Below are 25,093 nucleotides of genomic sequence, written 5' to 3' on the forward strand. Positions count from 1 at the left end.
TTTCAATATCAAATGAGGTCACTATAATATTTGAGTAAAGGCATCAGTTAAAATTCTATACACTAAGGTTTTGTGGACTATCAGTTTTCAGAGGAGTTTTGAATAAAAAAAGAAGAAACTTGAAAATTACCCAGCATCCAATCAGTTTTGTGTATTAAAATCTAACATGGTTACATCTGTTTATATACCCACATTTGGAAATAATTTTAATCTCCCTATGCTGCTTCTCACCATTCTTGATCACCTTACCAGAAACCACACAGAGTAAATATGCACATACCTCTAACCTGTGAGGTTAGCCAGAAGTGATCGCCCATGTCACCCAAGGCCAGGATATTCAGGGTCTAGATATTGTCATACCTACTCTGCTACAGTCTTAAAAGGAAATTAAACTTTCTAATACTCAGGCACTGCGATCCTACTACTTCTAGTAGTAGGAAGTAGGCAGAGCATCCCCTCCCCCGCCCCCAGGGCTGGACAGTGATTTACATGTTCAAATATTCTACCTGGAATAGTTAGTATGTATTCTAACAATAAATTAACAGTAACCCAAGGTCAGGAAGACATTGTGATGACTGAGGTCAAGTAATGAATAAAATAACATTGGGCCAAAGGAGGATTCCATTGGTCCTGCAGGAGCAATGTTTTTTCTCCGTAACCATCATTCATCTTTCCTTCAACAAATACTTATTGAGCACTTACTATGCATCAGGCACTGAGCTAGGCAGCAAATTGACCTGCTCCTTATTGTCTGCTCCAGAGATCTGACCTTAAGCCCTTCTCTACCATGTTTACTTGTCTCTGTTTCCCTTCCTTGCCAGTGCCCCCTTTCAACTCCCAAATTCTTCATTCACACTGCTCTTCAATCTACTCCCAAGCTTTTCTCAGCAGGCAGCTTGATCACTACCTTCTGTACGCCTTCATGAGTGTACGACACATGGTGGGGAAGTTCATGAGTCTTCCCACTGGCATAATAAAATGCATCTTATGTAGGTTCTCCCAAACAATTTCTCCTTAATCTTAGATAGAAAATCTACTTAAGGGAATTCCCTGGCAGTCTGGTGGTTAAGATCCTGCACTTCCACTGAAGGGGGCCTGGGTTCGATCCCCAGTCAGGGAACTAAGATCTTGCAAGCCGTCCAGAGTTGCCAAAAAAGAAAGAAAGAAAATCTACTTAAGCATTATATTATTTACAACTACTGATTATCTAGCAAACACCAAAGGGGACAAGCCATTCTCTTCCCCAAGTTTATAAGCTAACTTATTTGGACTAGGGTTTGCTATGTCTATTGGCCATCTGACCAGAGATTAACCATATTTTACAGATACATTTGTGATTCTATAGGCAGAAATCACACTATGATAGCACAATAATAGTTTTTACTTGCACCATGCCTGCTAAATATAACTATCTACCAGATCCATATCATGAGGGACATATTTATTCACATTTTCAAGTAAAATGTCTAATCTCCCTGATGAGGGCTATGCCTAAAGCAAAGAGTTCCTGCTACCACTCACATGGGTAAGTGTCGGTTTCTTAAAAATATCATATAGTATTTTTCTATGCACTCTCATGTTTATTGCAGCATTATTCACAATAGCTAAGACATGGAAGTAATCTAAATCTAAACTTCCAGCTATAAAATGAATAAGTTCTGGGAATCTAATGTATAGCATAGTGACCATAGTTAACTTCACCTTTGCACCTCCTCTTCCTCTACCTTTAAAATGTAGACATCTTTCAAGGTTCTGCCCTTGATGCTCGTTTCTCCAAGATTTATATTTCCTCTTTGGAGGACATTACCCATTTCTATGGCTTTGTCACCTCTATGTAGACGACTACAAAAATGTATACTTCTAGTCTTGGGCTTCTCTGCTCTATACTCTCATTGCAATGGCCTATTGGACATCTGTCTACAAGTCCCACGACATCAACGCAACTTCTGCAGGATTGAGCTCCACGTCTACTGTCCCCAAGCAGCTCACCCTCCTACATTCCCCATCCTTGTTACAGGCATCATCATCCTGAAAAGAAAGTGATTTTCTATTCTTGCCTCTTCCTCACCATCCAAATGACCACATTGTTTCCAGTTGGTTTTTTTTTTTCTAAAACACACATCATTTCCCTGATTTAAAAAACAAAACAAAAGAAATAAGAAATACAACTTTTGATGACCTCCTGATGGCTAGAGCTGCACTATCAACATTGGTAGCCTTAGCCATACACGGCTATTTAAACTTAAACTGATTAAATTTAAATAAAATTAAAAATTCAATTCCCAGTTGCACTAGACACATGTTAAGTCCTCAACATGTGGCTAACAGCTTGCAGATACAGAACATTTCCATCATCACAGAAAGTTCTATTAAACATCTTTGGTCTAGACAATAACAGCAAACGACCTAAAACTGCTGTCTAAATTTTCCTCAATCTGGCCCCTTTCTAAACTTATCTTCTACCAAAATCCCTTTGCGTGCTTTAGTCACAGCTGAATTAGCGGAGCCGAATGAATCAAGGCGAAGGCTTTCCAGGATGAGGGAGGCATTTGCCAGTACCTCAGAGAAGGATCTATGGAAAGGGAAGAGACCAAAGGCGCTAGAGAGGACAGACATAGTTCACTAAAGCCCTCACAAGTTAGGAAGGGACAGAACTTTAGACCAAAGATTTTCAGCCCTAGAGAAAGAATATGTTACAGTGGAGAAAGCATGAGCATTGGAGTCACAACACTTCACCCAAATTCAGGTATTAGTTGAGTTATAAGGTAAAGAAACTCAACTCATACTAGTCTGACTTGAAAAGAAATTAGTTGGCTCAACTGGCTAGCTCACCGAATGCAAGAAAAGGTTAGAGAAACAAACTAGGAGGGTCAGGGGTCAGCAGGGTCTCAGGAACTCTCAGGCTGCCAGGACTGGGTATGTCTGACTCCTTTCTTTTACCTCTGATTTTTCTCTCACGCCAGCATCATTCTCTTTCACTACAGATCAGTATTCTTCAGCTGGTGGGAAACATGGTCATTGACGAGTCACTAGTTTTATATCTTACAGATTCCACTAACCCTCTCTTAACATACCAGGAAGACATTCATTGGCGGAATTTGGGTCAGGCGCTCGTCCTGGCCAGTGAAATGCTGTCAAAGCGATGATGTGCTGGGGAACAATCAACTGTGGCCAGAAGGACATAATCACGAAAATGTAGTAGCTAGGTAGATGAGGAAGAGATCTGTGGAGGGGTTTCCAGGCATCTCACAGATGCCACTAAAATCTCTAGCTGAATCATTTAAATATAAGAGAGTAAATGATTTGCCACTAATCTAGTAAAATGTAAAGTCAAGATTTAGCTCTAGGTTTTCTGACTCTGATGTCTGTACTCTTTTCATTAGAATATTCCTAAATCATCAAAGGGTTGGGGGCGGGGTTGGAGGGTAGGTGAGGGTATGTTATCCACTTATCTCTTTAAGGCCACACTGTTCACTTTGTAATAGACTCTTCCCTAAGCGGCAAGAACTTTAGCTTTCAAACTTCCTTCCCTTTTCAGAAATTTTAATTTTTCCCTCTTCACTGAGTTCATCTTAACGTTTAAGATGCAGAGCTCTTTCCTTTCTAACTGCTGTCCAACTAAAAACATCCTCCTTTCCGTCTGACGGAATTTTTTTAAAGTGTGATATCCATAGCTGCTCTTTCACCTTTTTACAAACGATTAATTATATTTCAATTCTTAAAAAAAGCACCAAGTACCTCCTACATGATACCTACTGTGCTAGGCACTAGGGATATAAAAATAAAGGGCAGAGTCCTTAGCCTCAAAGAAACGACCCAATTTGGCTTCTCTCCAAGTGCCCAAATGAAACTGTACTGTCTAGAGAAGACAAGGAGCTCTACTTGGAAAATCAATGTACACTTATGCTCCATAACCTTGCGAATGTGACCTTGCTGACCTCACAAATCTCACGTTCTTCATACCACTAAAATTATCCTCTCTTGGCTTTTGTAAAGATTTTTGTAAAGACTCTTCTCTGTTTCACTCCAACCTTCTAGGGGGGTTCCTTTTATTTTTTTCTCATTACTTGTATTCTAAATGGCTCAACCACAGCTCTCTGTTCTTACTATATTTTTGTTTTAGAAGGTGACTGGCCACAAAATTTATTATCCACACTGGGTTAACCATTGAGAGTTAAAGGGGGCACACTATTAATAATTATACTGGGATACAACTGAAGCAGTTTGGAAAAACTGGATCATACGGATTCCTGCTTAAAAACCTTCAGTGGTTCCCTTGTCCAAATCCTTAAGCCCAGCATACAAAAACCTATTTAGAACTAATTGTCTCTTATAGATTAAATGCACACCTTTTTTATGGCCTTCCACCAGTCCGTAGAGTACACTCAAGACTACATTACATCCAGTGGAGAGTCTCACTTGATTTCTTCCCCATTCAACAGAAATCTCATTACTTCCCCCCTGTCAATAGTGCCCAGAAACTTAAGAAGCCCAATAATTCAGATGAGAAAATGGAGGTTTACCACATCAAATAACTTGTATAAATGCTACAAAATGGTAGAACTATGATTCTAATCCAGTTCTTAAAGTCCACACATTTAAAGTCTATGGATATTAATTAGAGATATAAATTCAATGAGTAGATGTAATCAAAAGGCTTACTAAGGGCTTCCCTGGTGGCGCAGGGGTTGGGAGTCTGCCTGCCGATGCAGGGGACGCGGGTTCGTGCCCCGGTCCGGGAAGATCCCACATGCCGCGGAGCGGCTGGGCCCGTGAGCCATGGCCGCTGAGCCTGCGCGTCCGGAGCCTGTGCTCCGCAACGGGAGAGGCCACAGCAGTGAGAAAAGCCCACATATCACAAAAAAAAAAAAAAAAAAAAAAAGTCTTACTAAAATCTAGTATTGTTCTTTATGTCAAATATTAGTTCATTAATGCCAATTAAACTATTCCAGATGAGAAAAAAATAAAGAAAATCATTTCAGTTCCCCTGCCTAAAAATCTCTGATGTTTCCCTCATCAAATAAATCACACTACACCCTTAATGATCAGATCCCAAATTGCTTTTCAAGGTCTATTTCCCACAACTCCAGAGGCATGAATTATTTACCATTCCCTGAGCAGCCCATGACCTTACTGTTAAGCTCTCAATATTCTTCACCTGGTAAACTAGTATTCCTCCAAAACCATAAAATGTTATCTCCTCAATTAAGATATTCCCAATTCCCTAAAGGAGACCTGGTCTTATTTTAAGTTCCCATATTCCTATTCCCACATCATATTCCTTTGTAAGTTACATGTCTGTGAATTCCTCCACAACGGGTTTTTGGCTCTCCAGCCCTCCCATTCCATCCCTCCACCCTTCCTGTCTAAAAAACCATCTCGTACACAGTATATATTCAAACAATACCTATTAAACAAATAAATGAATGAATAAGTGTCCTTTACTGATCAAATACCTTCAGTTGCTTCCCATCTGTTAAAAGAACTCCACTGACAGCAGAAGAAATTTTATCTGCTTTTGCCCGATTTCCAGGCTCTTAATGATTAGACCCAGATGAATTTTTATAACTAATAACTTTCCATTACTAATTACCATCAACTAGCTGTCCTCTCCGTTAGTAATCCACAATTTTCTGTAATAGTTTTCCAAATATGCCAGAGATATTGCTGCAGTTCTGTCCTAAAAATTCATGTTGGAAAGAGGATTCTGAGAAGATGCCAGAATAGGAAGCATCAGGAATCCATCTATTCACCTGGGCAACAATTGCACTGGCAGAATCTGTCTCATACAACTCTTCTGAAACTCTGGAGTCTAAGGAAGTCTTGCAACTTCCAGAGGAAGGCCTGGATGGTAAATTTCAGCTAATTTTGGTCAATTTATAGCTGATGGTGCAGTAGTAGCTACCCCTCCCCCAACCCCAGCCATGTGGCTGGCAGCTGTACACTGTTCCTGGAGCAGTTTGCACACAGCATGTGGGAGCCAGGGTGGGCAAAAAGGGCCCGGTCTCCAAATATCAGGCATCCGTGTCCTGGTTGGGGACTGTTGCTTCTGCTCACAGAGGTGCAGACAAAGAAGTGGGCAGCACTGCTGTTGTAACTCCTCACATCCTTCCACCCAGCCCCCGCCAGCCCCCCTCCAGCTGAAGTGACTTCCAGGGGATTGAAAGGACTCCTGGCCTTCCCTCCCTCCTTCATTTTTCTCTTTTTACCCTTTCCACAGCCAGACATTAAAGACTAGGACATTGCATATCTGGGAAAATTAGAAAGTGACCACACACGCCCAGGGAAAGGCTCAGAAAAGACCTGAGCAGACCTTAAGTTTACACCTCAGGCTGATCCTTGGCACAGTGACAGCCCACAACAATTTTTTTTTTTCTTTTAAATGAACAAAGCCAGTTAACAAACAACAGCAAACCTTGGGGACGAGGGAAATTCTGATTTCCAGAGCTACTACGTTATTAGATCTACACACCCAGTTTTCAACGAAAAATCACAACAGGAAATTATGGCCAACGCAAGGGGAAAAAAGAAATCAGAAACTGTCCCTGAAAAAGTCCTGATGGCAGACAAAGACTTTAAAACGACTGTCTTAAAGATGGCTGTACAACATTATGAATATATTCAGTGCCCCTGAACTGCATACTTAAAAATGACTAAGGCTGTGAATTTTGTTACGTGTATTTTACAGCAATTTTAAGAACTGAAAGAAAAAAAAACTCACATAGGAGTGGGGACAGAGGGTATATGGGAAACAGCTGTATCTTTTGCTCAATTTTGCTGTGAACCTAAAACTATATACACTGTGTATTTAAAAAGTATACAACAGGACTTCCCTGGTGGCGCAGTGGTTAAGAGTCCACCTGCCAATGAAGGGGACATGGGTTCGAGCCCTGGTCCAGGAAGATCCCACATGCCGCGGAGCAACTAAGCCCGTGCGCCACAACTACTGAGCCTGCGCTCTAGAGCCCATGAGCCACAACTCCTGAGCCCACGTGCCAAAACTACTGAAGCCCATGCACCTAGAGCCCGTGCTCCACAACAAGAGAAGCCACTGCAATAAGAAGTCCACGCGCCACAACAAAGAGCAGACCTCGCTCGCCGCAACTAGAGAAAGCCCAGGCTCAGCAATGAAGACCCAATGCAGCCAATAAATAAATAAAAATCTTACTTCAGCCACTTACAAGCCACATGACTTGGGCACCTCATTTAACATTTTCAAGCCCCCATTTCCTCATCTATAAAATGATACATTACAACTATCAATAAATGTGTTTTACTCTAATATAGATGTAAAAAAAAAAAAATCTGAATCATGAATGCCATTCTGACCAGAAGACTAAAAAGGAAGAGGATTCTCAAACCTCAATAAATATTCTCTAAAACACAATCATGACTGCATAATATTCCACTGTGTGGATGTATCATATTTTATTTCCTTATAAACGGATATTTCCACAGTTTCCATATTTTTGCATTAATAAACTATTATGTAATAAGCACTTCTACACTCAGATCTTTTTCTTTTCTAATGACAAAATCCTGGAACGGTTTCCACTGGGTGAAAGACTGTAAATTACTTTAAGGGGTTTGATAAGTATTACCGATTTTCCCACAGAGTGCTTGTACTGACTCACACTCCTAATAGAAGTAGATAAGAAGAAATGAATAAACAGGATAACAAGAAGTGGCTATGAAATGAAGATAACCAACTTTTCTTACCTTTGCCAACACAGGTCATAATCTTAAGAAAGTCTGTTAATTTGATAGAGGCATAAGATTTTGTTTTTAAATAGCTTTTTACATGATGTCCAAAATACTACACATGTACAATGCAGAAAAATTATAAAATATATGAAAGCACATAGGAGAAAGTTAAAATCATCTATAATTCAAACACCCAGAAATAATTATAATTAATATCTTATATACATATATCAATTCCTTTTCTATGCTACATATTTTTCTTTTTCTAAAAAAGGAAGGGAGGAAATCATACTGTATATGCTGGCTTAACTTTCTGAACTTAATAAACTGCTTAGTTTATAATATCTATAGAATACCACCATACAACAGTGTCACAATATACTCATTTATCACACTGCTTCCAATGTTTCATTCTTATCAACAATGCCATGGTAAACATTCTCTGTTAAAATCTTCCCACAGATCTTTCTTTAATTAGGATAAATCCACAGAAGAAAAAATGTTGAGTCAGAGGTTGCATATTTTTAAGATTTTTGATAGGTACTGAGCAAATTAGCCTCCAAAGAGGTTGTATCACTCTATGAGTTCCTATAATTTCCTCTACCTCCCCAAAGTGAGTATTAACAAAAAACTCACTTTGCTAATATGACTGGCAAACATCGGCTTTGTCAGTTAAATCTGCATTTTGATTACTGGTTAATTGAATATATATTCATATTTTTATTATCCATTTGCATTTCTTCTGTGAATTTCCCACTCTGCTGCCCCGTTTTTTCTTGTAATGCCAATATTTAATTTATATAGTTGTATGACATTTAGCTGTGGTGTTTACTAAGCCTCCTTTGGTCTCTGATCTGCCTTGTTTTTGAAGATCTTGACAGTTTTGAGGAGTACTGATCAGGCATTTTGTAGAAAGCCACTCAATCTGGGTTTTTTGGATTTTTTTTTTTTCCTCATTGTTAGGCTAGGGGTATGGGTTATCGGGAGGAAGATCTCTTCACATCATATCGAGGACACATGCTATCAGAATGACTTATGACTATTAACATTAACTTTGAGGATCACCTGGACAAGCTGGTGTTTCTAGGCTTCCCCACTGTAAAGTTACTTCTCCCCCCTCCCCATACAGACACAAGTCACTCTTTGGAAGCATTGCAATAAATGTAGCCCACACTCAAGGAGAGGTTGGAGGGTTAAAGCTCTACCTCCTTGAGTAGGGAGTACCTACATAAATTTTTTGGAATTCTGTACGGGAGACTTGTCTCTTCTCTCCCACTTAATTATTCAGTCACTTATTCATATGACTATGTACTTGTTTATTTTTATTTTATACTTTAGGTTAAAATCCAACATTACGTTATTTATTTTGTTGCTCAAACTGCTCCAGTTTTGGCCCCTGGGATCTTTTTCAGGTTGGCTCCTGTGTTGCTTTGGCATGTTCCACTTTTTTTTTTTTTTAATATTTCCTTACTTTCTGATACCATGTTCATTTTGTATATTTCCTGTGCAAACATAGATTAGCTATTTTTCCAAGGAGTCCTGGATGCTTTTATTGGAGAACGGTATTAAGCACCAAGATCTGGGCAGTGAGTGACATTACTGGCTTTTAAAAACTCTAAAAATATTTGATTGAAATGGCATTACATAACTGTTATTTGCTTTGGAAGGAATTGTCAACTTTAAAATACTTATTTTTCTCTGCTAGGAATATGGAATAACTTTTATCTATTGAGTTGTTAAAAGACAAGACTTGCCTTGTGCTAAGTTGTTTCTCAGCATAATAAAACAATTGCTTTTCTGTATATCACAGCAATGATAGTAATTTATATATCACTAGTATTTCCTCCATCTGCTAATGCAAATCTTCCAGATCCTACAAAGTCTCCAACAGCCCACGGGCTTTCTGCGAGCCTTTAGAGGAATGAGCCTCAGCCTTGGCGGCACATTAGAATCACCTGGGAAACTTAAACATCTCATGTCTAGTCACATCTCAAACCAATTCCACTGGAACCTCTGAGGGTGGGAAGTACTGTTCTAAAGGTCTCTGGCGATTACAATGTGTATCTTAGCTAGAGAAACACCACCTCAGTCTGTTTCATGGCCTCAATGAAAGCTCATTTCCAGTAAGTGCTGCTGAGCAATGCAGCAGGCACAGATCACCTCCCCCTTCCTCTGCAGAAACACTGGGCATCCATAAAATGCCAAGCTTCAAGTTTTGCCTTTTTTGAAATAAGGAAGAATATTTTGCTCCCTTACTAGACTGCCGTATAAGAGATACACATAAGCAGCACTGCCTGTGTCTTAACAAGATGATTCTTGTTCAATTATGTTTTAAAAGATAACTGTTTTGTTGTCTTCATAAAAACCATACCCACTCTATTCTCATAGGATTCACACATGAGTTGAATAGGTCTGGCCATAAGACAAAACTTAGTAATTACCACCATGCACTATTCAGAATCATTTCCCCTTTCCAAAGACCAAGATTTTTCTTAAAGGTTCAACCTCTTTTTCCCTCTGAGATACGATGAACATAATCATGGCAACATCAAAACCCACACCCAGCTCAACTCCTGACTGACTGACTCAATCCCACAGACAATTGCCCTATGAGAAGTAGAAGTGTGCCCATTTCCATGTATAAATACTACTTATTTCAAGCTCTACTATGCTTCTGTACAAGGTGTCTGGCATTAAATTAAAATTGTAAAACACACACAAAAGGGAAAAAAAACCCACTGCCAAGAAATATAGCAGCCAATAGAAACAGACTCATATGTGACCTGGATGTTGAAAATATCAGACAGGGGCTTTAAAATAACTATTTAAACTTTCTCATTATTAGACTGGAAGAAAAATTTTTTCCTATCTTTCATCTTTAATCACTTGAAAAGATAATTGAGAGTCTAAACCAGAACACTAATAACGTATTACAGGGCTTATAACTATGTAAAAATAAAACGTATGCTAACAATAGCATAAAAGAGGAGAGAGGAAATGGAAGTATACAAGGTATGGTATAAATTCTTTGAAAGCAGACTGTAATAACTTAAAAGATGTACACTCTAGGGCAAACCACATTAACAAACTGAAGAACAAAAATCATATGATCATCTCAATAGATGCAGAAAAAGCTTCTGACAAAACTCAACATCCATTCATGATAAAAACTCTCATCAAAGTGGGAGGGAACATATCTCAACATAATAAAGGCCATTTCTGACAAACCCACAGCTAAAATCATACCCAAAGGTGAAAAGCTGAAAGCCTTTCCTCTAAGATCAAGAACAAGACAAGGATGCCCACTCTCACCACTTTTATTTAACATAGTATTGGAAGTCCTAGTCAGAGCAATCAGACAAGAAAAAATAAAATAAATAAAAGGAAGCTAAATTAGAAAGGAAGAGGTAAAACTGTCAGTTTGCAGATGTCATGACACCATACATAGAAAACTCTAAAGTTGCCACTAAACAACTTTGAACTCATCAATGAATTTGGTAAAGTGGCAGGATACAAAATTAATATACAGAAATCTGCTGCATTTATATACACTAACAAGGAACCATCAGAAGAGGAGAAATTACGCAAAAAAAATCCCATTTACCATTGCATCAAAGAGAATGAAATACCTAGGAATAAATTTAACTAAGAAGGTAAAAGAACTGTACTCGGAAAACTACAAGACACTGATGAAAGAAACTGAAGACAACACAAACAGATGGAGAGATCACTTTGTTCACTGATTGGAAGAATTAATATTGTCAAAATGAACATATTACCCAAGGCAATCTACAGATTCAATGCAATCCCTATTAAAATACCCGTGGCATTTTACACAAACTAGAATATTCCTAAAAGACCCCAAATAACCAAAGCAATTTGAAAAAGAACAGAGCTGAGGTTATCATACTCCTTGACTTCAGACTATACTACAAAGCTACAGTAAACAAAACAGTATGGTACTGACACAAAAACAGACTCATAGATCAATGGACCAGAATAGAGAGCCCAGAAATAAACTCACATACTTATGGTCAATTAATCTATAACAAAGGAGGCAAGAATGTACAATGGGGAAAAAAAGACAATCTCTTCAGTAAGTGGTGCTGGGTAAACTGGACAGCTACATGTAAAAGAATGAAATTAGAACATTTTCTTACACTGTATACAAATATAAGACCTGAAACCATGAAACTCCTAGGAGAAAACATAGGCAGAACACTCTCTGTCATAAATTGTAGTAATATTTTTTGGATCTGTCTCCTAAGCAAATGAAACAAAGTAAAAATAAACAAATGGGACCTAATTAAATTTAAAAGCTTTTGCACAGAGAAGGAAACCATCAACAAAACAAAAAGACAATCTACTGAATGGAAAAAAATATTTGCAAATGATACAACCAATAGGGGTTAATATCTAAAATATATAAGCAGGTCATACAACTCAATATCAAAAAAGCAAAAAACCCAATCAAAAAATGTGCAGAAGACCTGAATAGATATTCTCCCAAAGACATACAGATGGCCAACAGGCACATGAAAAGATGCTCAACAATGCTAATCATCAGAGAAATGCAATCTAAATCACAATGAGGTATCACCTCACACCTGTCAGAATGGCTATTGTCAAAAAGACCACAAATAAGAAATATTGATGAGGATGTGGAGAAAAGGGAACCCTCATGCACTGTTGGTGGGAATGTAAATTGATACAGCCACAACAGAAAATAGTACGAAGGTTCCTCAAAACACTAAAAATAGAACTACCATTTGATCCAGCAATTCCACTCCTGGGTATATATCCAAAGAAAATGAAGACCACAATTTGAAAAAATACATGCACCCCAATGTTCACAGTAGCATTATTTACAATAGGCAAGATAATGGAAGCAATCTAAGTATCCATCAACAGATGAATGGATAAAGAAGATGTAACACACACACACACATACACACACACAAATACTACTCAGCCATAAAAAAGAATAACATTTTGCTATTTGCAACAACATGGATGGACCTAGAGGGTATTATGCTCAGTGAAATAAATCAGACAAAGACAAATACTGTATGCACTTATATGTGGAATCTAAAAAATAAAACAAATAAATGATTATATCAAAACAGAATAAAACAAAAACTTAAAAACAGGTATAACAAATAAGCAAAAATAGAATGTAAATTAAATGGAATCACAAAAAAAATTCAATTTATCCAAAACAGATCAAGAAAAAGAAAGAAACAGAACAGGAAACAGATGGGATATAGAGAAAAAAACTAACAATATGGCAGATTTAAATTCAATCATACCAATTATTATATTAAATATAAATTATCTAGAGACCCTAAGTAAATTCAGAGATTCCCAGAACAAAGAATGTTACCAGGGATAAAGACAGGTATTACATAATGATAAAAGAAAACAGCACAAACAAATGAACAAAATAACACATAACAATCCTAAATGTGCATGTGCCCAAAACCAGAGTTTCAAAATATATGCAGGAAAAACTGACAGAACTCACAGAATAGAAAAATCAACATCATGATTGGAGACCAACATTTCTCTCTTAGTAATTAACAGAATAAGCAGACAGATAGAAAGGATACAGAAAGTCTGATCAACACTAGCAATCAACTTGACATCACTGATATTTATAGAACACTCCACTCAGCATCAGCAAAATCCACATTCTTTTCAGTGCATTTGCAACATTTACTAAGCTAGACCATGGGAGAGATTGTGAAGCAAACTTCAAAACTGCAAAACAATTCAAATAATCTCCAAAGGATGTTCTCTGATAGCAACAGAATTGAACTAGAAATCAGTAACAGAAAAGGTCTCTGGAAAAAAATCTCCAAACATTTAGAAACTGAACAACACATTTTCAAATCCATTGACAGATACAAACTACCAGAGGTCCCTCAAGGAAAAACAACCTGAATAGCCCTATACCTATTATAGAAATTGAATTTCCAGTTTAAAACCTCTTCGCAAAGAAAACTTCAGGCCTACATGGCTACATACAAACTCTTCCAGAAAACAGAACAGTAGAAAACACTTCCCACATCATTTAATAAGGCCAACACAAGGCTGATACCAAAACTAAACAAAGAAATAATAAGAAAATTCCAAGCCAATATCCTTCATGAACCTTAACAAGTCTTAGAAAGGAATGAAATTCTGAGACATGCTACAACATTGATGAACGTTGAAAACAATATGCTAAGTGCAATAAGCCAGATACAAAAGGACAAATAATGTATGTTTCCACTTATATAAGGTACCAAGAATCATCAAATTCAGAGACAGAAATTAGAACAATGGTTACCAGTGGCTAGAGGAAGGGGAATAGGGAATTATTATTTAATGTGTAGAGTTTTATTTTGAGATGATGAAAAAGTTCTAGAGATGACGGTGGTGATGGCTGCACAACACTATGACTGTACTTAAAGCCACCAAAGTATACCTTGAAATTGGTTAAAACAGTAAATTTTATGTTATGTATATTTTACCACCATAAAAAATCCTTAACAGAACTTCCCTGGCAGTCCAGTGGTTAAGACTCTGCACTTCCACTGCAGGGGGCACGGGTTCGATCCCTGGTCAAGGAACTAAGATCCCACATGCCATGTGGCACGGCCAAAAAGTTGAAAAAAAGTACCAAAAAAAAATCCTTAACAAAATGTTAGCAAACTTAATCCAGCAATAGATAAAAAAGGATAATACATTACAAACAAGTGGTATCTATCCAAAGAATGCTGGTAGACATAAATAATGCAAAAGAATCTACAAAAAAGCTATCAAAAGTAATAAATTTTAATAAACTAATGAGTTTATAGCAAGGTAGCAGGCCCCAAATATACAAAAAACACCAAAAAATAGTAAACTTTACTGCACATAGATCATACCTCAATAAATCTGACTTTAAAAAACAAAACAACAGGAAACCAAATAAGTAATAGTGGTACCAGTGAATCTCCTTATCTTGTTCCTATCTTAAATGAGAATGTCTGTTTCTAATGGAAATGTATTAAATATAGTATGTTTCTAATGGAAATGTATTAAGTATAGTATTGACTAATAACTTAATGATAGACATTTAAAAAATATATTTTAAAATACCTTTAACCCCTAGTTCATAAGGATATTTTTTTAAAAAGTGACCAAATCTTTTAAAATGTAGCCTGAAAAGTATTTCAGACAAAAATATGGTTCCTCTTTAATCTACCTATGTAAATATATTAATGGTAATTTCTTAATATTAAACCAACCATCCTTAGTTTCTTGAAGCAAATTCTGGTTCATGGCATATAGTTCTCTTAATATAATGTTAATTTTATTTGCTAATACTTAGGTTTTTTGCTACTATAGTTGTGCAATTGGTTTATAACCTTCTGTACTGTTAAGTTTTATTTATGAATTAAATCAGTTTTGTTCCATGTACTGGAAGTCTTTGGTTTTATACTTTGCATGTTTTATTGGCTGGATTATCTGTTCTTAGAAACAGGGAAAAGCTTGCCCATAGAACTGTCAGGAATAGAGTCTTCTTTAAAGTAAATTCTTTGGACAACATTTGCTATTTCTACCAACATAATTAGAATTTTCAAGTTTTCTACTTAAAAAAATATCAATCTGGTAATTGATATTTTCCTCCAAATAATTTTTTATCAGTATTTTCAAATTCTTCAACATAATTATTATATGATACTGTTAATTTTAAAAATCCTCTAATATTTCTAATATTTCTCTAATATTCCTAATATTCCAATATTTTGCTAAGTGACTTCCTAGAGTTTATTATGGCCAATCTACCTGGATCTTTCAATTCTACACTTTTCTATCTTCTGATTTTGCTCAATTTTGTTTTTATTTTTATTACATGCCTCCTGTTGCTAACCTTTGGCTAAATTTGGGAGGTGAATACATTTTTTCTTTCATTGAAAAATAATAAATGCAGGGCTTCCCTGGTGGCGCAGTGGTTAAGAATCTGCCTGCCAATGCAGGAGACATGGGTTTGAGCCCTGGTCCCACATGCTGTGTGGAGCAACTAAGCCTGTGCGCCACAACTACTGAGCCTGCACTCTAGAACCCGCCAGCCACAACTACTGAGCCCTAGCACCACAACTACTGAAGTCTGTGCGCCCTAGAACCCATGCTCCGCAACAAGAGAAGCCATGACAATGAGAAGCCCGCGCACTGCAACGAAGAGTAGCCCCCGCTCACCGCAACTAGAAAGCCCACGCGCAGCAACGAAGACCCAGCGCAGCCAAAAATAAATAAGTGAATAAATTTTTTTTAATTAAAAAAAATGCACATATACAACTTTGGCTGTATCCTATAAATATATGTATATGTGTGTATTTATATAAAATTACAATTTGTTATTTTTAATAGTCATTGCAGTTGAGGTTTCTGCCTTGATTTAGTAGCTATTTAGGAAAAGAAATGACAAGTGGACTTCTTTCATTAATTCCAAATTTTATTGCACTGTCGCCAAATACAATGGTCTATCAAATTTCTGCTTTATAGACTATACTGAGATTTTTCTGTTTTTTAGCATGGTTACCTTCTATAAATGTTCCATGAATGCTTGAGGAGAAGGGGTATTCTTTGTCAGGTACCCAGTGATAGAGCTGAAGTAATGTGAGGAAGGTGTCCATTTAGTGGGGTGGCAGAGATGAGAAATTAGTTATAAATAGGAGATTAAGCACATAAGTAGACATATAAAGGATAATGGGATCCGGAAGAACAACTTCTAGAAGAGTGTTTAGCTTTGTAAGGAACTACCAAACTGTCTTCCAAAGTGCCTGCACCATTTTGCATTCCCACTAACCATGAATGAGAGTCCCTGTTGCTCTGCATCCTTGTCAACAATTTGGTATCGTCAGCTTTTTGGATTTTGCTCATTCTAAAAGGTATGCAGCACTGTTTCACTATTGTTTTAATTTGCAATCCTTTAATTATAAAAGATATTGAGTGTGTTTTTATATGCTTATATGCTGTCTGTACACATTCTTTGGTGATGTGTCTGTTTGGATCTTTTGCTCACTTTTTAATTGGGTGGTTTGTTTTCTTGTTGTTAAGTTCTTTTTATATTTTGGATACAAGTCTAGGTAGTAAAGAATTTAATCTTACCCAAAGACAGGTCTGCCTTTTGCCCTTAGCTCCTGGGGGGTAATCTCTAAACCCTTGGAGTTTATTTATTTATTTATTTATTTTTACTGTGTTGGGTCTTCCTTTCTGTGCGAGGGCCTTCTCTAGTTGTGGCAAGCGGGGGCCACTCTTCATCACAGTGCGTGGGCCTCTCACTATCGCGGCCTCTCTTGTTGCGGAGCACAGGCTCCAGACGCGCAGGCTCAGTAGTTGTGGCTCACGGGCCTAGTTGCTCCCTTGGAAGGTCTCGTCTGATAAAAGTGTCTTTGCTTAACTGGAGGCATTGGGCCAGCCACATAGTCACAATATAATTTAGGGTGGAGGCTTTGAGTAACATCAACAATGAGATTTAGGTTGGGGGCATTTGGGCCATGTGGTATCAGCTTGACCTCCTGAGGAAATGGTGACTTAAATCTGCCACATGAGTAGCTGGTCAGGTTTACACGATCAAATCCCAATAAAGCTCCTGTGAGCTTCTCTGGTTGGCAATACTCCACATGAGCTGTCAAACATAATACCAGGAAAGTAATGTTGTCCATGACTCCATGGGGAGGACAACTTGGAAACTCCACATATGGAACTTTCTGGACTCTGCTCTACGTGTCTTTTTTTTTTTTTTTTTTTTTGCGGTACACAGGCCTCTCACTGTTGTGGCCTCTCCTGTTGCGGAGCACAGGCTCCGGACGCGCAGGCTCAGCAGCCATGGCTCACAGGCCAAGCCGCTCCACGGCATGTGGGATCTTCCCGGACCGGGGCACGAACCCATGTCCTCTGCATCGGCAGGCGGACTCTCAACCACTGCGCCACCAGGGAAGACCCTCTATGTGCCTTTTTACTTGATTGATTTTAATCTGTATCCTTCAGTTGTACTAAATCATAACCGTGAGTATAACAGCTTTCAGTGAATTCTGTGAGTCCTTCCGGAGTATTAGCAAACCTAAAAGGTGACTTTGGAGAACCGTGAATTCACAACTGGTGTCAGAAGTTAAGGGCAGCCTTTTGTGCACTATTCCCGAACTTTGCAATTGGCTAATTTCACTAAGTCCTTTTTAAGATATGTTTTGCTGTTGTATCTAAAAAATCACTGCCACACCCAAGGTCACCTAGATTTTCTTCTACTAGGTTTATCTTTTTTTTTAATTAAAAATTATTTATTTATTTAAATTTGGCTGTGTTCAGTCTTCGGCGCTGCGCGCGGGCTTTCTCTAGTTGCAGCAAGCAGAGGCTACTCTTTGTTGCAGTGCATGGGCTTCTCATTGCGGTGGCTTCTCTTGTTGTGAAGCACGGGCTCTAGGCGTGTGGGCTTCAGTAACTGTGGCACGTTGGCTCAGTAGTTGTGGCTCATGGGCTTAGTTGCTCCACGGCATGTGGGATCTTCCCAGACCAGGGCCCGAACCCGTGTCCCCTGCTTTGGCAGGCAGATCCTTAAGCACTGCGCCACCAGGGAAGTCCCTAGAAGTTTTATCTTTTTATGTTTACGTTTAGGACTATGATCCATTTTGAGTTAATTTTTGTGACAGGTGTGACGTCTGCATCTAGTTTTTTTTGCACATGGACTTCAATTATTCCAGCCTCATTTGTTGACAAGATTCTCCTTTCTCCACTGAACTGCCTTTCCTCCTTTGTCAAAGATCAGTTGACTGTATTTGTATATATAAATAGGTCTGTTTCTGGGCTCTCTATTCTGCTCCATTGATGTATGTTTCTACTCTTTCCCTAATACTATACTGTCTTGATCACTTTAGCTTTATAGTAAGCCTCAAAATCAGGTAGTATAAGTCTTAGATATTGTTTTTTGACCCAATCTGAGTCTCTGTTCTTTAAACTTATATATTAATGTATTCACTTTTATTCTGATTACCAATTAGGTGGTCTTACATTATGTCACTGTTATTCTTGATGATTTTTAATATTATCTCCTGTATTTTCTGTCCTTGTCTAATCACACTGTAGACATTTTCTTTTTCATAATAACACTATAAATATTCTTCCATTGTCTTCCGCTATTTAATAGTGAACAGATTGCTTTTTGTAGCAGTACCCTTTTCACCCCTTGCCTGGATGTTTACAGTACATCTTTTAATCTTCCTCAAAATCTGCAGTGATACATTGAGTACTTTCCCTATATCAGTGAAATCCTTTAAACTGTAAACTTTGGTCCTTGTTGAGCTCAAGGAAGATAACAGTCTTCCATTTTACCTTTGATTATTGCTTCTCTTCTATCTATATGCTCCTTTATTCAGGAATACTACTTATCTACATACTGAGTCTTTATCCTCTGTACCTATCATTTTCATTTTTGACCCTTTTCCATTGCTGTATTTTGGAAGACCTTCTCCAGGTTCTCTTCCACATCACTTACTTGATTTTCACCATTCACCATCTTCTGACTCCTTCATTGTGGATTTTAATAGTACATTGAATTTCACTATCATAATTTATGAGTTTTGAGTAGTCATGAGGAAAACTTAACATGCAGAAAAGTACAAAATGATTCAAGATCCTTTGCAATCATGTTTATTTCCTCTAGTTCCAGGGCCCTGCAGTCAGTCTATCTGGATTCAAATGTGAAGCCTAACTCTGACTAGTTGTATAATCTCAGGGGAAGTAATTTAACCTATTTACTTCAATTTTCTTGGGAATAATCATTTAATTATTTAATTAGCTAATTCATGCAGGGTTTTAATACAGTATCTCGTACTCAATAAACATTTAGCTATTATTACTATAATCTTCACTAATATCTCAGCTGGTTCCCTTTTATGTCAATCTGTTATCTTTTACATACTATTTCAGATTCATTAGATAATTCTGAGAAGCAAGCAACTCCCATCTAATATTTTCTTGTTTCCTTTATCAATTTTTTCCAAGTATGATTTTCCTCTGTGTCTTAAATAGAAAATTTCCTTCTTTTATTTTGCAGAATTTCTTAAGAAGCCCATGATGCCTTTTTAAAAAATGCTGTCAATTATTTGAAAGTTGAGAAAACGATCTAGGTTTGGTGTTTGCTAAGAAAAAGTTAGACAAACTCTAGTTTGTCTCTCCCCTTTACTGTCCATTGGGGCATTATTTGACTTTTAACTCTTAGTTCTTAAGTTGGAGAAAAGATTGATTCACACAACGCTTAGCCGTATTTCCAGTGTTGGGCAGTCACATCATTACTATGACTATCATATGTTTTGGAGATTAAGGATCTCTTTGAGGATCCCATTAAAATTATATACTCTCTCTCCAAAACATGGAATTTTAATTACCAATTCAGTCCGTCATGCCTTGAAGTCAATTCATGGATTCTAGGTTAAGGATCCCCTCCCTTACTATGGTTCTGATTAGCTAATGAAGGCTCTCCTGATCCTGTTACCTTGTTATGTGATGCACATGACTGACAATTTAATCCTGGTTACTTTGAAATAGAATATAGTTCTTCCCTAGTCCAAAGTAGGGCTTAACCAAGAGTTGTTTAAGCTGGTGACTGGTGCAAGGGCATTCATCAAATTGTTCTTCTCTTTGTAAATATTTGAAAATTTCAAAATAAAAAGCTTCATTTGTGAGTTTATTTGTGTATAGGGCCTAAAGAAAATGCATACCACCCCATGGGTTTTCCTCTCCCTGCCTCTTCCTACTTCACATCTGAAAATACACCATAACCAGTCCACCTCTGCCCCCGCCTTTACAGAACTGTGGTCACCAAGGGAAGTATAGAGGTAACGATAAGAAAGATGGGAGGGAGAAAAAGAGCCCTGGAGGCTGTAGATAGCAGTTGCAACACCGCAGGAGATAGTTGGCAATTCTCTCGTTGGCAAAGCACTTACTTCCTTAAATGTAGGTATGCAGTAGAGATGGGTAGGAAATTACCTTTTTCCTGCCTGTCCCTGCTATTCTGTCTTGGGGATCTGTCTTTACTTTTACTGGTAGAAAATCCTCCTGATGCCTGGCATATTTTAATTTGTATTTCTAGTTTCTCATTCTATTTGTAATCCTGCTTCTCTGTGTATCTTCACCTATTTGACCATGGGAGAACAGAGGAAATTAAGTTGGGTTCCACTAGCTGGCTGCCAGCTAAACCCAGGCTTCCCACAGTTGAAATCTTGAGGCTAAAATGCCCTACAATAACCTGGCACGTGTTCAGCCTGGGACCAGCAGATAAGCGGAAGAAATAGCTTCTTATCTACTCTTGCCTCCCTTAACTTTCAACCACACTACGAATTTACATAAACAGAAATGTTCATGGATATTACTGAGCATATAGAATAGAGCACATTAAAAAGGAAAGTGTTATTTTTCTCTCAAGGAAGCTCTACTCCAGACCAAAATGTCAAGAAACTGCCAATAGATCTAAGGTTTAAATCTAAGCATTGTATGGGCTTCCCTGGTAGCGCAGTGGTTAAGAATCCGTCTGCTAGTGCAGGGCACACGGGTTCGAGCCCTGGTCCCGGAAGATCCCACATGCTGTGGAGCAACTAAGCCCGTGCGCCACAACTAATGAGCCTGCGCTCTAGGGTCTGTGAGCCACAACTACTGAGCCTGCGCACCACACCTACTGAAGCCCGTGCACCTACAGCCCATGCTCCGCAATAAGAGAAGCCACCGCAATGAGAAGCCCACGCACCACAACGAAGAGTAGCCCCCGCGCGCCTCACCTAGAGAAAAGCCCACGTGCAGCAACAAAGACCCAGTGCAGCCAAAAATAAAATAAATAAATTAAAAACAAAACAAAAGCCTAATTGTAGCAACCAACTAGAAATACTCAAGTTCCTCCACAATAGAGTGTACATGATAAAACCTATAAACTGGTGAGATAATAGGCCAATTATCAGAGACAGTCTCCAAATAAACTGAAAAATAAGTTAGCACACAAATAATACTAAAACCAGTTAGCATAACAAGGGGCATTGAGATTACTCAGTGGTATAGTTCTTTAAATTACTTCTGGTCTTGTCAATAATGTTCCATGTTAATCAAAAATTTCCTGAGAGGGCTTCCCTGGTGGCGCAGTGGTTGAGAGTCCACCTGCAGATGCAGGGGACACGGGTTTGTGCCCCAGTCCAGGAAGATCCCACATGCCGCGGAGTGGCTGGGCCCGTGAGCCATGGCCGCTGAGCCTGCGCGTCCGGAGCCTGTGCTCCGCAACGGGAGAGGCCACAACAGTGACAGGCCCGCGTACCGCAAAAAAAAAAAAAGATATAATTTATAATAATACCAAATATGAACATGAAATACTTAGGGATAAATTTAACAAAATATGTGCAAGGCCTATACAATGAAAACTATAATATTTTGCTGAGACAAATTATAGAAGATTTAAATTAATGGGCAGATCAAACATGTTTATAAATTAGAAGATTCAATATTAAGTTGTCAAAGCTTTCCAAATTCATCTATAGATTCAGTGCAATCCCAATCAAAATCTCAACAGGCAGTTCAGTAGAAATTTACAAGCTGATTCTAAAATTTATATAAAAATGCCAGACTTAATATAGCCAAAACACCTCTGAAAAAGAACAAAGTTGGGGGTCTTACACTACCTGATTTTAAGACTTAATATACAGCTACAGCAGAGTTTCTCAACCTTGGTACCAGTGACATTTTGGACTGGCTAATTCTTTGTGATGGGGAACTGTCCTGTGTACTGTAGGATTTTTAGCAGCATCCTGGCCTCTACCAGAGCAAATCCTCCACACCCCAAGTGTGACAATTAAAAATGTCTCCAGACACTGCCAAATAACTCATAGAGGGCAAAACTGCCCTTCATTGAGAACCACTAAGCTATGTAAGTATAGTGTGTTACTGTCATAAAGACAAATATTTAAATCAATGGAACAAAATAGGATCTAGAAATAGACCCTCACCTATGTATCAGCTGATATTTGACAAAGGCACAAAGCAATTCTATGGGGAAGGATAATCTTTTCAATAAATGATGCTATAATGATTGGTTATTTGTATGTAAGAAAGATATACCTCACCCCTCACCTCAATCCATGTGTAAAAATTTAATTCAAAACTTACCCCAAGCTTAAATTTAAGAGCCAAAACTATATAAAACTCCAAGAAAAAAATATAAGCAAAAACCTTAGTAATCTTGGCTTAGACAAAGATTTCTTAAATAGGACATAAAGAAGAACAAACTATTTTTTAAATTGACAAACTGCACATGAAAATAGGAAAGATGGGGAATTCCCTGGCAGTCCAGTGGTTAGGACCCGGCACTGTCACTGCAGGGGGCCTCGGTTCAATCCATGGTTGGGGAACTAAGATCCTAAGAGCTGCGCGGTGCAACCCAAAAAAAAATTTTTTTTAATAAAATAAAGAAAATAGAATAGGTATTTACTCTTCAAAATTTAATGTTAAGAAAATTAAAAGGCAAGCTACAGGTTGGGAGAAAATACTTGCAATATATATATCTGATAAAGGACTTGTAACCAGAATAAGACAAACAGACCAATTTAAACATGGGCAAAAAAATTTGAACTGTTATTTCAAAGAAGATATGCCGATGGCAAATAAGCATGTGAAAAGATGCACAACATCATTACTCACTGGGGAAATACAAATTAAAACCACACTGAGATATCATATAAACCCACTAGAACAGCTAACATGAAAAAAGACTGACTATATCAAGTGCTAGCAAGGATGCAAGGCAACCAGAACTCTCATACATCGCTGATGGGATGACTGATTTGTACAGACACTCTGGGAAACATTTTGGTGATTTCTTATAAAGTTAAATATACACATACCATTGACCCAGCAATTCCACTCATAACGAAAACTTATGTCAACATGTAAGTCTGCATTTGAATGTTAATCACAGCAGCCTTATTCATAATAGTCGACAACTGGAAACAACACAAATGTTCATCAACTCATGGACGGATAAACAAGTTGTGGTACATCCATACAATGGAACAAAAAAGAACTGACACACAACACAAATAAATCTCAAAAGCATTATCCTAAGTATTGATACAAGAATCTAGACACAAATGATATTAATAAAATATATTAAAATATTCTATATGGCTAAAAATAATTCTGATTTTCAGTAGTCGTTTTTTTGGTTACATGAATCATTGGCACTTACCATCTTCTGTTATTTAACTTATGTCCCCTTAAATCAACTATAAACCCTTCTGCCATAGGGGTTACTGCGTATCTCTGTACAGCACTTCACAATATTAAAAATAATACCACACATTTGTCCACCAATCTACTGGCTGCATAATTCTCATTTAATAAAACAAGTGGAATGTACTATGCATACCACAATGCAGTCAGGATACCTGGATTCAAATCTCAGTTGACTACGTGGGTGACCTGTGGTTAAGTCATTTAATCTATATGAAACTAAGTTTCCTTATTCATTAAACTGAACAGCATTGGGATAAAGTGGGGAAAGACAGAGTTGGGGATTTGGGGTGGGTACAACCAGCAATCCTAATGTATGTGAGGCCAATAAGGACGGTTAAACCTCTTGAGAAGCAAAGGGCCAAAAGTTACACTTGAACTTGAGTTTTCAGAAGAACCACAGTCTGAGAAAGTGGGATCTCATGAGCCTTCTTATATATTGGCTTTTAAGCAGGAGATATCACAAAAGTCACCACGGGGCAGAAAAATAATCATAGTAAACATCCATTTTCAATCCTTCAATGTAGTTTCCTTCCATCACTGGGAACAGGATTCAACAAGCACTACATATAGGGAAAATTAGCTATTTTAGACTGATATAAAACAAGTTAGCTTCACTCTACTGATATGTTGTTGCCATAGTAAACCATCTCAATAAGAGAAATCACAGGATCAAATATTTTGTATATGTGTTTGGCTGAGAATTTACAGTTGGTAGAATTATGAATGTCTATAAATCAAAAGCCAAAGTCACTCAAAGAATTACAACATGGCGAGGCTGAGAGGCTTCATTAGGGTTTTGCTGTGTACCCACCATGTGCCAAAAACATGTGCAAGGTCACATGTGTACCATTTAATCTTCACAATTGCCCTTATCAGGTATCAGCTAGCTGTTTCAGAGATGAGAAAATTGACATTCCGGAACACAATTTAGTAATTTGCCCATTAGTATGTGACATTAGTGTGGCAAGGCTAGGATTCAAACTCAGAGCTTTTGATTCCATGTCCTTACCACTACTTAAGCCTATTACCACTATATAAAAGCCCAGCTTCCAATTATTGAAACTAGCACATTTCCTAGAAAATAGTAGGCTTAGTAATT

At 37.8% G+C, this 25,093-nt stretch overlaps 1 protein-coding gene across 4 annotated transcripts in view; it reads right to left on the reverse strand.

Moving 5' to 3' along the window:
- The window catches only part of TFDP2 (transcription factor Dp-2), a 171,580-nt gene that overhangs the window by 75,900 nt on the left and 70,587 nt on the right, over positions 1-25,093 (reverse strand). The window lies entirely within an intron of this gene.

This window comes from Delphinus delphis, chromosome 4 (assembly GCF_949987515.2).
Source record: "Delphinus delphis chromosome 4, mDelDel1.2, whole genome shotgun sequence".
Lineage (NCBI taxonomy): Eukaryota > Metazoa > Chordata > Mammalia > Artiodactyla > Delphinidae > Delphinus > Delphinus delphis.